We start from the raw sequence: 15,552 nt of genomic DNA on the forward strand, positions 1-15,552 counted from the left end.
ATTGTAATTTTGGTATATGTCTAGGCTAATCTTATCAGATGATCTGAAAAGCTCAAAAGTTATGTACATATGACCATATAAAATGATGCTCAGCAAAATGAACCCCAAGGTAAAGACACACGAGGTTTTTCTTTATTGTTTTTAATGTACTATGTGACTTTTCATTTCTTATGTATGTTCTTTCTCCTATGGCATATCCCTGTTGTCACTGTATTTGATTTAGGTACCTTGAATCTTTTATATACATTTATCTAATTTGGGGAGGGGAAGTGGGAATAACAAAATTCTGAAAGAGGGACACAGGATGACCCATTGCAACAATGATATTCACAAGAAACTATGTTGGAAATGCACTTTATGTATTTGGGGGAGAGAGGAGTGAGGGAGGTGGGAGAGGGAAGGGATGGTAGGAGAAAAAGGAGGGGTAACAATGTTGGACTAGAAATGTACTCATTACCTTACTGATGTCACTGTAACCCCTCTGTACAGCATCTTTACAATAAAATAAAAAGTTTTAAGAAGAACCCCCATCCAAGAATGTCTTGGATCCCTTCTATGCTCAAATTTCTTCAGATCAACTTTTATATAAATGGAAGTGACCCTTTTCAGTTCTTCTCAGTATTCCCTCAGCTGTGAAATTGTCTGTTGTTACCTCTTGGATACACATTTCTAGAATAAAAACTTTCTAACTTTATCCCCAATCTCAGGTTTCAGATTCATGTAGACACAGGTCTCACAGGGCCTCTAAAAGACTTGAGATTCCTCTTCAAGATTACAAAAGGAGAGTTAACCACATTGCCTGAATGGTGTGATCAAATTTCCAATTTTAAATTTCTGTTGACTCAAATATAAATAGCATTCTTTAGTCTCAGACCAATTGTTAAAGCTCCTTCATTAAGCTTAGGATGTATAAGGAGTCACCTTTCCTAATTACTATTTCCTGGGCTGAATTGGAAAGTAACCCATTTTGACAGTGGGCCCAATTTTATACTAGGGAAGTTATTTCTGGCTAACTTCCACTCTTGGGCAATTGAGCTCAAAGAATTCTCTCTTCTGGAAATAGCACTTTCATACTTATAGTCAATGGGATGGGAAAAACTCTCCTGCAGAACAGGAAGACTTTAGCTGTCATTCCTGCAGCCTAAGGAGAAACCTGCAGAACTGTAAAGGTTAAATGCTGTGTGTATATTCCAGACAACTCAAATATCTCCCCAGCCCCTCTGGTTCTACACACTCAAATTGATACTGTCTGACTCTGCTCTTAGTTTTAACAAATGCCTTGCTTAATGGTTCTCTGGAACGACTTGTGAGGAAATTTGTTATTTATCTTTATGGCATTAATAGATGGAGGTGTATTGATCTACTGCTCCTTTTATAGCTTCTGAGGATTATTATGCTTCAGAATTTCTTGTTTGACTTCCTTTCCAGTTTTTGGTTAAAGAATGCTCCTAATGTTGTCCCAAACTGACAATTCAACAACAGAACTTCCCATGTAACCCATTGGTAAGATAGGACAAGACTTGAAATGTCAATGTCTCTGCTCAGCCTAATGGAGTGACAGAAACAGATCTTCACCAATCATTGTCTTTTAAGATTGAGGGGCCATAGTCATTGGAAGGGAGTGAGGCAGGATAACCTCGAAAAACTGTGGCAGGGTAAATGATTTACAGTAATTTAAAAAGCTAGTAGCTAGTACAGAAGATTTTTACCCATCTACATCTTTTATGATTAAGGGATCAAAGTCATTTCAGGGGAAAATGAAAGATAATCCAGGGAAAATGGGCATGGGAAATGGTTACCAGACATGACTAAAAAACCCTCAAGCTTAAAGGTAATCCATCCACTTCCCTTAACATTAAGGTAAGAAAGTCATTTTAGGGGATTTGAGACGGGGGAAATTGAGGAAACATGGTACATAGAAATACAGAAGCACTACCTTTGCTTCAAAGAGAGACAACAGGGTGCATTCCTTCCTGTGAGGTGCATATCTTACCCCAAGAATTAATATTTGTCTGGCAGGAAATATATCTTCCTGTGAAAATTCTCCCCCAACGCTTAAGCAACATGACTCCTTTCTTTCCTTTTTTCATTTTAATGGCTTCCTTTCTTTTTCTTTCCTTTCTTTTTGGTGAAAATATCATATAGAGGGGTTACAATTACATAGGTAAGGTAATGAGTCCATTTCGTATCAAGAATTGTAGCCTTCTCCTTTGCTTTGGTTTCCCTTATTTCCAATAACCAGTATATGTCTGAGACAAGCAGAAAAGGTCAGATAAGTTGATGTTAGGTAAAAGGAACCCAATCCTCTGCTCCCCCAAATCCCTTTCTAGAAGTAAATCCCCTTAGTTTGGGACGTTTCAAGAACCTCCTCCCCATTCCCTCCCACAATGACCAAGTTCTTATTTCCCTTAAAGCTTCTCACATACCTATTTTAACCTCAAATGAATATCTGCTCTTTCCTGCTACATGCTGAGGGCTAAAGCCCATTATCCTTCAGCTTCTTTCTGCCTCTCTCCTGATTCCCATTCACTCTCCCACAAACCCCCATTTTAGGAATAAAAAACACCCTAATGGCTCTTACCACTTGCTTCAGGACCCTGAAAAATTAATCAGAGTCATCTCACCTGTTCTCATTTATCCAACCCTTTTGTTCCACGTCTTCTCTAACTCCCCAGTCTTTTCAGATTTTGATTTTAACGACACCTTCTTTATTATCCCCTTACACATCACCTCAAGGCCCATCTTTGCCTTCACATAGCAAAGACCCAGATACACCCCAGGCTCAGCAAGTAACCCAGACAGTATGCCTCATGGATTTAGAGACCCCCACCATTATTTTGACCAAACCCTACAATAGGACTTGACCAATCACAACCTGTCCCCTAGTTTTCTTCTTCAATATGACCTCCATCTCTTCAGCCTTTCAGCTGAGCCAAACATCAAACAACTTGATCAGTTGTTGTTCAAAGGGTCTATATCCTCAGAATCGTCCCCTAAGTGTACCATTTTTAGTAAATTATTTGTATGTTTATAGTTTAAACTTAAATTCCCAAAACTAGGAAAATCTGCCATACTGTTACATATATAACACATATTGTTTGGAGTAAATATGCAAAGATACAAAATCTCTACTTCAATTCAATTATTCTTCAGTTTGTTCTCATTTCATACTCCCTTACAGCATTACAGTGTTAAATCAGTCTTTCTAAAGCATTGGTTTGATTTTTGTTTTCGCCTGATTTTAAAAAGGTAATGATTTTCTACCACCTGAACTTTTCTTTCTTCAGATCTACAGCTTTTCCTCCAGCTTTTTCCTTGCTGTGGTTTGAATGTGTCTTCTCCAATATGACAGTATTAAGAGGTGATGACTTTCCAATTTGATTAGGAAATGGAGGGACAAAGTGAACAAATGCAGCAGTTGTGGCAAAGGAACTATATAACTTGTGTGTGGGAAGAATGGGAGAATCTGGGAAAGAGCAAGGAAAGAGGTGACATTGTCCAAAAAGAAATGTAGTATTTACCTGACTTATGTAACTGTAACCCCAGTATATCTCCTTTATAATAACCATAAACATTTTTAAGTTGACAAAAAGTAATAAATACCTTTTAAGAATTAGTAAAAATGTAAATACCATGCATTCCACTCACTTTCATAACCCTCTTGATTCTTGGGGCTACAGAGCCTTGAAAGACTCGGCTCAGTTGTGCCAGATGTTAGTCACACCTAGGGGTCATTATTTCTCACCAGGAATGAGCTATACCTCCCTGCAGAATTCAGGACCTCCTCAATATCCACCTGTCTCTGTCCAACTAAGAGCATCTGGCCCTTCTTGGCCTTCTTTAACTTCTTTCGCCTCCGGATTCCCACTTTTTCCCTTATAGACTTTCCCTTGCACTCTGTCACCAAACGGGCCCTTTTCATTCAGCATGATTGCCAGTAGTGTTCCTAGAGCATTTTGAGAACTATCCTCTAGGTTTTTCATTGACTGCTCTGTTGCCAATTCCAAGTGGGATAGAACAAGCCATAGAAACACAAGATAAATGGCAAGTGAAGGAGCCTCAAGTCCAAATAAGCATGCAACAGATTCTGATTTCTTCAAGGAGCCTTCTGAATGGTTGAATTGTTCCTTCTCTTGTACCATTTAAAAAACATGGCCAGATATTGAGTCTGAGCATGATCTAATGTATTTTCCCTCTTTTGGGATCCTTTTGTTTTCGATATCTATTAGTATTAAGGATCCTTAGGGACTGAGGTGACAAGGCTCAGCTCAGACCATCATGTACTCTGTACCTTCAACTTCCAGTGAGGAATAGTCACCAACAATCAAACTATTCCTCCAGTGGTTCATCTTAAGTCACGTTGATGCCCTGACCCTTTTTTCCAGAAAAAAGTACTCATAGAGATTCCCATGGTAAACTGGTGCTGCTTAATACCCTGATCTAAAATTCTAGAGGAAAGAGGGAGAGAGGGGTGTTACAGAGGAAGAGAGGAAGAGAGAGGTATGGAGGGGGAGTAGGAGAGATATTTCCTAGGAAAATACACTGAGTAATATTTCAGAACAGCAAATATTTGAACAGAAATACACAAATAGCTCAGAAAATATACTCAAGTAAATGTAATCAAAGCATGGAAACTTTCACCAAAACGAATGTTCATATATCAGTGAACTGAGCAATATAGTGATATTCAAGCAGCATTATAGCCTACATATAGGGAAAGGAAGAATCACAGTAGATTTGTAATCAAAAGGATGATTGATAATATAAAAGAAAGATTACATTGGAGGAAGCAAAGGATATCCAGGAGGAAATACAAATTTAGACAGTCTCGTTGGAATCTTGCTCTAAATCTAACATAGACCGCAAAATGAATGAGTTAAAATGGTTATTGACTGCCCAAATTGTATAGATTTTTCTCAGAACCTCCAAGCATTTTAGACAAAATTTATGTTCATCTTAAGATTTATTTCTTTCAGTTGGTCTCTCCCTAAGCCTGTGCAGTGAATTTCTCTCAGGTCTTATCAAGAAGATGTAACACTTAGGGGCAAAGATGCAGCTCAGGAGGCCTCCACTGGAAGCCAAGATGGAGACCTCCACGGCCACCATGACCTTCCCCTTTGCACTGTGGTAGACAGGCAGGAAGGTGAGCCACACACTGCAGAACATCAGGATGCTGAAGGTCAGGAACTTGGCCTCATTGAAGGTGTCAGACAGGTTCCTGAACAGAAAGCTACCATGAAGCTGGCCAGGGCCAGGGCACCCTGGTATCCTAGGACACAGTACAAAGCAGTGAGGGAGCCCATGTTGCACAGGATGATGATGTGGCCATATTCAGAGGGTGCATCTATGTCCACAAAAGGAGGAGAGATTCCCAGGCAGAGAATACAGAGAGTCACTTAGATGAGGGTGCAGATGGGGATAATGAGTTTAGGAGCACTGGTCACCAGCCACAGTCTCACGCTTCTTTCTGGAGCAGTAAGTGTGAAGGCCAGAACCGTGGAGACAGCCACAGTGAAGACCACTGTGAATGTGGTGTGCTGGAGGATGCAGGTGGCTGTGTTATGACAGCCAAGGTAGAGAAAGAGCAGAGGAAGCAGCAGGTGAGGGAGATGAGCAGGATGTAGCTGAGGGCCCGGTTATTGGCCTTGACAATTGGGGTTCCTTGGTGCTTGATAAATACCCCAAGAACAGCAGCTGCAGACCAGAGCCATGCCCAAGGGGTCTTCATAAGCAAGGAAGATCTCAGTTTTCATGAGGCAGTGGTTTCTCTGGGTGTTGGCAAACTGATGATCTGCACATCTGACACACTGCTCCATGTCTGGTGAGGAGTGAGAATCACTATTAGTCTCGGTTCCATATTTCTCTTTCCTCACATCCTCCTCTACTCAAGCTGCTCGTTTTGCCTGATTCACCTGTTGTCCTTTATTGCTCTCAATACTAACTAGTATAACTTTCTGTATCAAAAAATGTTCACGTGAATTCTTTCTTTCACACATTTCTTCTTCTTACCTTCTTCCCTTTCTCTTTTTTCTGTTTATTTCCCTTCCTTCTTCCTTCCCTCCCTCACTCCCTCCCATCTTCGCCCCTCTCTCTTTCTTTTGTCATCTCTTTCTTTCTCTTTTTCTTTCTCTTTTTCTTACTTACTTTCTCTCTTTCTTTCTTTCTCTTTCTTTCTTACTTTCTTTCTTTCTTCCTCCCTCCCTCCCTCTCTCTCCCTCCCTCCCTCCCTCCCTCCCTCTCTCCCTTCCTTCCTTTCTTTCTTTCTTCCTTCCTTCCTTTCTTTCTTTCTTTCTTTCTTTCTTTCTTTCTTTCTTTCTTTCCTTTCTTTCTTTCTTTCTTTCTTTCTTTCTTTCTTTCTTTCTTTCTTTCTTTCTTTCTTTCTTTCTTTCTTTCTTTCTTTCTTTCTTTCTTTCTTTCTTTCTTTCTTTCGTCTGTCTGTCTTTCATCCAGTACTTGAACTCTGCCCCTAGGAATTTTTGGTGCTTAATGGTGGAAAAGATTTTTACTGAGTTTCCTGACCATGATTGCATCATTGCATCCTCAAATCTCAATTGCCTGTGTTGCTTTGATTACAGGTGTAATATATAATTACCTAACCATCCTGCTACATTCTTGACTGGTCATACCACTCTGGCTCTCTTCTACTCATTCAAAAAATAATGGAAAATATAAAATTAACCCAAGCACTTCAATTTAAAAAGAAGGTTTAATACAAAATTCAACCTACTACTTACCCCAAACACAAACTTCCTGAGCATTTGATCTATGGGAGGATGAGTTGGGGAGGTTGGAAGTAAGGGATGGTAGGAGAAAAACAAAGGAGGAGGCAACAATACTTAATAAGAAATGTACTCATTTCCTTACCTATGTAAATGTAAACCCTCTGTACAGGACTTTATCAATAAAAATGCATTAAAAAAGAACAATTCTCCTTCACTGATATGAGAATATCTCAGAAAGCTCAGCTTGAGGAGGGAGAAGAAACACGAAATGGAGATGGTGAACTACTGAGTTAATGATATTTGAGTAATTGCTATTCAACCTAGTGCCAGGGCCAGATATGGAGTGATCATAACAAAAAAAACCCCAAAATACCCAAAGCCCCTTGTATTATTAGGTATGCTAAATAGAAAATAACATTTAGTTAGGAAAGAGTGGCAATAAGCATTCACAAATAAAAGTCTGCGTTACATCCACCATTCCATTTATATTTGCATGTCATATCAAACATCAACAACTAATCCTCGATATTTTCTTTTTAAAAATATATTTTCTTTAAATAAAAACATGTGACTGAGGAGAGAGGAACAGGGTATTGTAATGGAGGGGCAGTGGGTTGTTTCTTCTAAGGAGAAGTATGGTTAATGGTAGTCATAGAACTTTGGGTGAAGGTGCATGTGTGTTCCTACTGTTTTACTGTATATCACTCCACTGGTTTGGATGGACTGAAGATTAAGAAGGAGAGATGGGGAATTTCTCTATAAGTCACAGACTCACCTGTAGCATAAGAAATCTCATTCTCTGGGCAAAGAATGCAGTCAAAGCAACACATAGCATTTCCATCCAGAGAGGCCTTCCTGAATCCAGGACCACAGCTCTCAGTGCAGACAGATTGAGGAGTCTGGGAACATTCAGATGAAGGGTAGTGATTATTGATCCTTTTATCTGACATCCCAGACACTCCAGTACTTTAGGGAAAAAGATCATCAAAACACAAAATCTTTAAATACATATAACCAATGAATTGATTGAGCCTTCTTACAGTTTCATGTAACATGACCTGAAGAATATATGGGGCCTCGACATCCAGCCCCTCATGCTATCAGGAAGTCATGGAGCTTTGAAGAGGTGGATGTTAATTCTAGGAAATTAGGAAATGGGAATTAATCCTGCATCCCGTTCTTGTATTCAGGTGATGATGTGTTTTTTCTCATGAGAAGGAAATCACTCAGGGAAACTTCAAATCCACACTCTAAAGCATGGCTAAGTGCTTTGAAGGTGCTGCTGTACCCAGGGTTATTCACATCTCTCTTTCTTGACTTCCCAGCTGCCATGAGGTGGGTGAACTTTACTGGCAGATGCTCATTTCATTACTACGTGTCCCAACACAGATCCAAAAGAAACAATCTACCTAACCATGGTCTGAAATCTCCAGGCAGAAGCAAAGCAAGCCCTTCTGCCTTCTCATTTGATTCCCTCAGGTATTTGGTCACAGTGTTGGGAAGATGATTCACAGGTGGCATTTAGCTTTTATGATATTCTTTTTTTTTAATTGTATTTTATTTTATTTGAGAACATACTGTACAGAGGGGCTACAATTACATGGGCAGAATAATGCATACATTTCTTACCAAGCATTGCAGCCTCCTCCTTTGTTTACCCTTCACTTCCCTTCCCCGCCTCCCCCCTCCCCCCACCCAATTTTACCCCCCTCCCCCCACCCAATTATACCCCCTCCCCCCCACACGCCGACATTGTAAAGATGGTTTTGACATGACATTTTGTACTTCTCATTGTTGCAACAGGTCCACCTGAATCCTTAAACGACTTCTTTGTCCCCATCTCCTCCACATGTTATACTGACATCAAATATAGTGAAAGCGGGAGTTACACTGTGGGGGAGGGACATACAAAGCAACAAAGAAATAATCTTATAAATGCGTTAGAAACACATGCATGAAAGAAACGAAAACATTAAAATACATATTTAAGGGTTCATTTTCCTAACATCACATTATCTGACCTTTTCCGCTTGACTCATACCTACACTAGATATTGCAAATAAGGGAAACCATGGGACCTATGCTTCTTTGGGTCTGGCTTACTTCACTTAATATAATTTTTTCCAAACCTTTCCATTTCCTAACAAATGGGGAAATGTCATTCTTTCTGATGGAGGCATAGAATTCCATTGTGTATATATACCACATTTTCTTGATCCATTCATCTACTGAGGGGCATCTGGGTTGGTTCCATATCTTAGCTATGGTAAATAATGCTGCAATAAACATAGTTGTGCTGGTAGCTTTAGTGTGGTCTTGTTTGTAAACATTTTGGTAAATGCCCAAAAGTGGGATTGCTGGGTCATAGGGGAGATCTATGTGAAGTCTTTTGAGGAACCTCCATACTGCTTTCCAAAGTGGTTGAACAAGTTTACATTCCCACCAACAGTGAAGTAAGGTTCCTTTCTGTCCACATCCCCTCCAGCATCTGTTGTTGTTAGAGTTCTTGATTTTTGCTGTTCTAACTGGAGTGAGGTGATATCTCAATGTTGTTTTGATTTGCATTTCTTTTATGGCTAGGGATGTTGAACATTTCTTCATGTGTCTATTGGCCATCCTTCTTTCTTCTTCAGAGAAGCTTCTCTTTAAGTCTTTCGCCCACTTATTTATTGGGCAGTTGTTTCTTTGAGGATTTGTTGTTGGGTGGTTTAATTTTTTGAGTTCCAAGTATATTTTAGATATGAGACCCTTGTCCGTTGTATGGCTAGTAAAGATCTTCTCCCAATCGGTGGGCTTTCTATTGATCTTGCCAGCTATGTCATTTGGCCTGCAGAAGCTCTGCAATCTTATGCAATCCCATTTGTCCAACCTTTCTTTGATTTGTTGTGCTTCCGGGTCTCTATTCAGAAAATTTCGACCTGAGCCAAGGAGACCTAGGGTTTCTCCTATTCCATCCTGTAATGTTTTCAGAGTGTCTGCTTTGAGTTCAAGGTCTTTGATCCATTTGGAGTTGATTCTGGTGCAGGGTGATATATAAGGATCTAGCTTTAGTTTTCTACAAGTAGCTAACCAATGTTGCCAGCACCATTTACTGAGCCCCATATTTCTCACTCACTTCCTCACCACATTAACTGGGCTTCAATAACTCTCATAAATCTCTCATGGAATAAAGTATTCCTCTTTTGAACAAAGCCCATTCAGGGGATTTCCACACAACTTGTCTGAGAAGATTCATCCATGACTTCCCTAGTTTAAGAGAATTCTGTAGATCTGAAAGTAGTGAGCTCACCTGGGTCAAATGCATGAAAGAAAGTGTGTATAAAGCATATGAAACAGCCAGGCACCTTTGCTCAGGAGGCTGAGATCTGAGGATCAGGGTTCAAAGCCAGCCAGGGAAGAAGAGTCCATGAGACTCTTATCTCCAATAAATCACTAGAAAATTGCAAATGGCATTTTGGTGCCAGGAATGGAGCGCTTGCCTTAAGCTGAAGAGCACAGGTACAGTATCCAAGCCCAGAGTTCAAGACCCATTACTGACAATATATATGAAAAAATCATTCAAATCTAGTTTAGGAAGTTATGAGCAGTGAAAATATAAATAAGCCTGGAAACATGTTGGAGAACAAGGAATGGAAACAGAGTTTCTTGGAATGACATAGGAGACAGTCCCAAGACATGGATAGCAGGACAGAAGCTTACTTACATTAGTTAAGGGGAAAAAATCAAATGTGTCATGCATCTCCTATTACTGATCTGTCCAGCAGCTCCCCATTCCCAGAGCTTTGCTGACATGAAATAACCCCAGAATGAGAAACTGCATGTCTATCCTAAGAAACATTGCCCTGAAAGAGGTCCAAACGTTGGTCCTGTTTTGAAAAGTATAAAGAACATAATGGATTGAAGATTCCCTGGCCTTTGCCCTATGGATGGGGACATAGCACTTTAGTGTCTTTTTATGGACTCTTTGTCATCCTATTGACCGTGAATAACAGTGATGAGTGGAGAAGGCACAGTGATGGTGGGGTGGTCGGGACATCTCTGGAAAGGGGAGTGGAATGGAAGACAGACAGAAAACTCTGTACCCTTGGAAGAAAGAAAAATATTCATCGGGAACACCTGAAATGAAGTAGAGCTGTTGTAGTGAGGGCAGTGTAGATGATGCCGAGGATATCAGTGATTGTGTCCAAACTTCCCCCACCTCTGACTATAACACAAAGAGAAAATTCAAAATTTAAGAAAATCCAAGAAATCACTTACTGAATGTTCTGTTGTTGCAGGATAGGGTCATTCAAGCCTTGAACAACCAATTCCCAAGAATAGAGGGGGTAAAATCCAGCAATGACCACATCTCCCTTGCTGTGTGCCACAGATTTCTCAGTGCAAATGCGTCTGCCATCTTCAGAGAAAGTGATCAGGAGAGGATGCTGGAGGAGAAGCAGTGTCAGAGCCACAGAGAACATTGCTGCTGCTTTGACATGGAGCTGTGATTCTGGATGCAGACTGTGCCTGCAGTGGCATTGGTTGTCTATATGGATCTTCAGTTTTTGTGGTTTCTTGTTACCTGGATGTCCTCCACTGTCCAGAGGAATACAGAGCTTGTTCTGCCCTCTGGCTCTACACCTGGGGCCCAGCTTCAAGGTTAACACAGAAGTTAGAAAACATGTGTACCATCTTCCTCTCCACACCCTCAGGACCATGATTTCATCCAAGACTGTAGATAATGAAACTCCAGGGAAAGATTCCTTTCTTGTTGAGATGTTCACAAACTTTTGTGAAAGCAAAAAGTTGAAAACAAAAAAGCACAACCAATCAAGGGTCACTAGGGATGATGGGAATGGATGACACCAGAAGATGCCATGTGAAGGTCAAATGATCATAGAGCACCATGGCCAGCAAAGGCCCAGTCAGAGTTATTAGAGCACCATCAAAGATCAGGATGGGCAGGCTCACAACCTACGGAAAAGGGAGAGACAGAAGTTTGGTGAAATGACCCATTCAGGTTTTTATACCAACTGCACATGCATAAGAATCCAGAAAAGCTCAATATATTTATTGCTGCAGGTGATACCAACAGTGTCCTGGAATTCTGCCATTACAGATCAATACTTCAAGGTCAATGCACATAACCAATTAGACATTTGCACTCTGAATCTTGAACTTCTTCAGTACGTGCATGTTGTTGATCATCAGACTGCACCTATCAATATATTGGCAGTCCATTGTTAGACAGAGATGTTCTATGATCTACCACTTTCTGGGAACATAGAAGGCCTGCACACTGAGGATCCTGGTAGCTGTGGGTGTATGGATGGGTCTTGCTCTGCTGTGTCCCCATCATGTCCTGAGTGCTCCGGGAATTCTTGTTCCCACTTAGACAGCCACGTAGTGCCAGCTCTGTCCAAGTCTCCCTACCTGTCTTCTCTATTAGTTCCTCATACTAGAAGTGAAACCATGATTACAGCATAGGCTCCTGCTGTGCACAGAGTTCACCATGGTGGCTGGTTCTGTGAACTGTCTGTATATATTTATAAGAAACGGATTGGCAAATGTAAGTTGGAAAAGTAAGGATACAAATGCTATTTGTTGATGGTAGCCAGCAATACCTTGCAAGCGCATCAGTGCTGGGGCCTAGCCTGACTTGCATTCTGAGGTAGAAATCTTTGTTGCTTCCATACCCAGGATTACCCATATGAGCCAACTGTGGCTGGCTCAGAGGACAAACTTTTATCGTGTTCTCCTCATCTATTACTCTATTTCTCTTAAGTCTGCCAAAGAGAACAGGCCCTACCCACTTCCTCTACACCTGCCTGAAACCAGTAGTCACTTGTCAATTACCAGACTGGGAGTCAGCAAATGACCCCACAATCTGAGGTCACTTCCTCATCCACAGAGGTCACTTCCTGGACCATCCTGGTCACACCTCCTTAGCACAGTGAGAAGTTCCCCAGACTCTGTGGTCACTTCCATATCCACTCTGGTCCCCTTCCCTCTCTTTTTATTGTCTTCTTTTTCCTTTTCCTTTGTCTTCTCCATGGGCCTCCATCTCCTGAGGGTGGGCACTTTGCCTTTTCTGCCTGAACCGTGTATCAGGTTTCCTTGCTGGAGAAGCTAACAATTTCTACTGCATTGTCATTGGTGTCTACTCTATTATTCTAAGCCTTCTTCTCCTTACATTTCAAAAATGAAAGAAAACTTGGGGATCTGTGTTGCCTCTATCAATCTGTGTGCTCTCTTTCTGTATGTCTTTGTCTGTATGTATTGTAAATGTGTTGTACAGAGGAGTTACCATTATGTAAATCAGGTATTGAGTACATTTATGTTTTTACAATGTTACATAGTTTTTCCCTCCCTGTCCCATCCACAGGTTGTATTGTTCATTTTTCACATGGTGTCCAGTATATACCACTGCTGCATTTGGCAGGTGATTAACTGAACACGATGTTCTCCACTTCCTCCCATATTCCTGACTCAAACATATAATTGCATACTCAAGACTCCTTGTGTCTGTGTGACTCAATTTACTTTTTCCATTCATGTGTTGATTGGAACGGAGCGTGGTTCTGCAACTCAGCTTTTAAGTAGTGTCATGAGAAACACTCACCAAATGTAAACATAGACATAACAAACACCCATACTAGTGTGTGTGTAATATGCATGTAATATTATATCTCTTGTCATATTATGTTACCAACGGTGTTATAATATTCCTTTTGGCCATATCCACATTAGTGTCTGTTATTATTAATTTTCTTGATAATCAATCATCTTATTTACTGCCAATTATTTTATAATGAGCTCTATTTTATAAAACTCAAGATTTACTCATCTGCTACTTACTTGAATATTTTGTGGGTATAAAAATTGAAGTGGTGCTGTGATTGAAATGGAAGAGTGCTAGCCTTGAGCTGAGTAGCTGAGGGAGTGCTGAGGCTCAGAGTTCAAGCCCCACAACCCACCAAAAAAAATTGAAGACCGATTTTGCTTCTAAAATCATTTTTTAACCAAATGAAACCAATTTGTTTCATCAATTCCCTTTCTCAAGACATTCATTTACTAACTTCCCTTGGTCATAGTACTTGAACTCTGGGTGTAGGTGCTGTACATCAGTTTTCAGCTCAAGGAGAGTGCTCTACAGCTTGAACCACAGCACTGCTTTTAGTTTTCTGGTGGTTAATTGGAGATAAGAGTCCTATGCAGTTTCCTGCATGGGCTGGCTTTGAACCCTGATCCTCAGATCTCAACCTCCTGAGTAGCTAGGATTACAGGTGTGAATTACTGGCACCTGGATTCCTTACTGAGTTTTTAAAAATGACATGTGTAATTAACTCTTCGAGAACATTTGATCTCAAAATGACATTTTTAAAGATGTAAAGTAGAAATCCTTAGACAAACTTGTTGTAAATTGATATTTCCCATTTGGTTTTAAAGCAGGGAGAACAGGAGAATCACATGTAGACTGACATTGCATGAAGAGTCCAAACTTAACAAACTTGAGGGATCTCAGACCATCTCTTGGTGTTTTCAAAATGCAGCTGATTGCATCACTTTACATATCACTCTTGTAACTTTCTTCAGGTAATATTTGAAGGAAAGCAACTTTTAGTTAAAAACACTCATATATTGGCCTTTTGGTGTATAAAGAATTGAGCAATAATAATAATAATAATAAAATTGAGCAATAGATGGGAGCCTGTGGCTCAAACCCATAATCCTAGCTACTCAGGAGACTGAGGTTTGAGGATCACAGTTCAAAGCCAGCCCGGGCATAAATCTTCATGAGACTCTTATCTCCAATAAACCACTCAGAAAACTAGGAGTAGTGCTGTGGCTCAAGTGGTAGATTGCTTGCCTTGAGCTGAAGAACAGTGGGACAGAGCCTAGGCTCACAGTTCAAGCCTTATGATTGACAAAGAAAAAAAAAAGAATTGAGTAACATAAATTAGGATTTACACTGAAGTAAATATCTAACCAAAGCCAGGAAAATTTAAACGTAATTTCTACTTTTTTTCTTTTTCCCTTAAAGGAAACCATAATGGGAAATACATGTATGTAGAGCAAATTGCACGCTATATATCTGACCCATATCTATAAGAAAGTAGAGAATCTGGGGGGGTTCCGGGAAGATGGCGGAGGAGAAGCTGGAATCTGAACAAGCTCTCGCATAGAAAGCAGTTTTAGAGTTCCAGTGAACAGTCCTAAGCCAGAGAATCACACCAAGTGTGCCATCACAGGACAGAGAGTTAGACAAGAGAGGGAAAGCCAAGGCAAGAAGACACATCTGAGCGCTTGCCAGCACCCACTGCGGCGGCGGTGGCAGGGTCTCTCACACAGAGAGTCCAGGACGAAGGAGCCAGACGCAGCGGGCGAGCGGATTCTACTCAACACCAGCAAGAACCGACAAGGAGCAGACATCTTCATCCTGCAGTTTGCAGACCAGAGACGACCCAGGATCCAAGACTCAGCATGAGTAGAAGCCCGACATCCTCACTCCTTCTCAGGGAGCAGAGGAGGGAAGGCCACCCCTCCCCCCCCAGCACCGGTGATCTCCATCTTGGATACCGACAAAGATCGGAGGAGCTGCCAGCTCCAACTCAGGCCTTGGAATAAAAGGAGTCATTTAGCAGGTCATAAGAACTTAACTGCGAAGTGACCTGCCAGACTCAGCTCCATCCAGGGAAAAGCCACCCAGCTCAGGTGCCAGCCATTAGAGTGGCTTTCCTCACTGGGTAACCAGAGCCAGAGTCTGCCCCTCCCTCTAGCAGCCTCAACAATCAATTGAAAAACAGAAACCCTGAGAATGGCTCCAGGCTGGGCTCTGTGAGTTTTTTCA

At 40.9% G+C, this 15,552-nt stretch overlaps 1 pseudogene; it reads right to left on the bottom strand.

Annotated features, from left to right (window-relative positions):
- Positions 1-4,956: 4,956 nt before the first annotated feature.
- On the bottom strand, positions 4,957-11,419 carry LOC138813642 (vomeronasal type-2 receptor 116-like; annotated as a pseudogene).
- Between the last annotated feature and the right edge of the window lie 4,133 nt (positions 11,420-15,552).

This window comes from Dipodomys merriami, unplaced genomic scaffold (assembly GCF_024711535.1).
Source record: "Dipodomys merriami isolate MVZ:Mamm:240054 unplaced genomic scaffold, mDipMer1.0.p SCAF_6, whole genome shotgun sequence".
Taxonomy (NCBI): Eukaryota; Metazoa; Chordata; class Mammalia; order Rodentia; family Heteromyidae; genus Dipodomys; species Dipodomys merriami.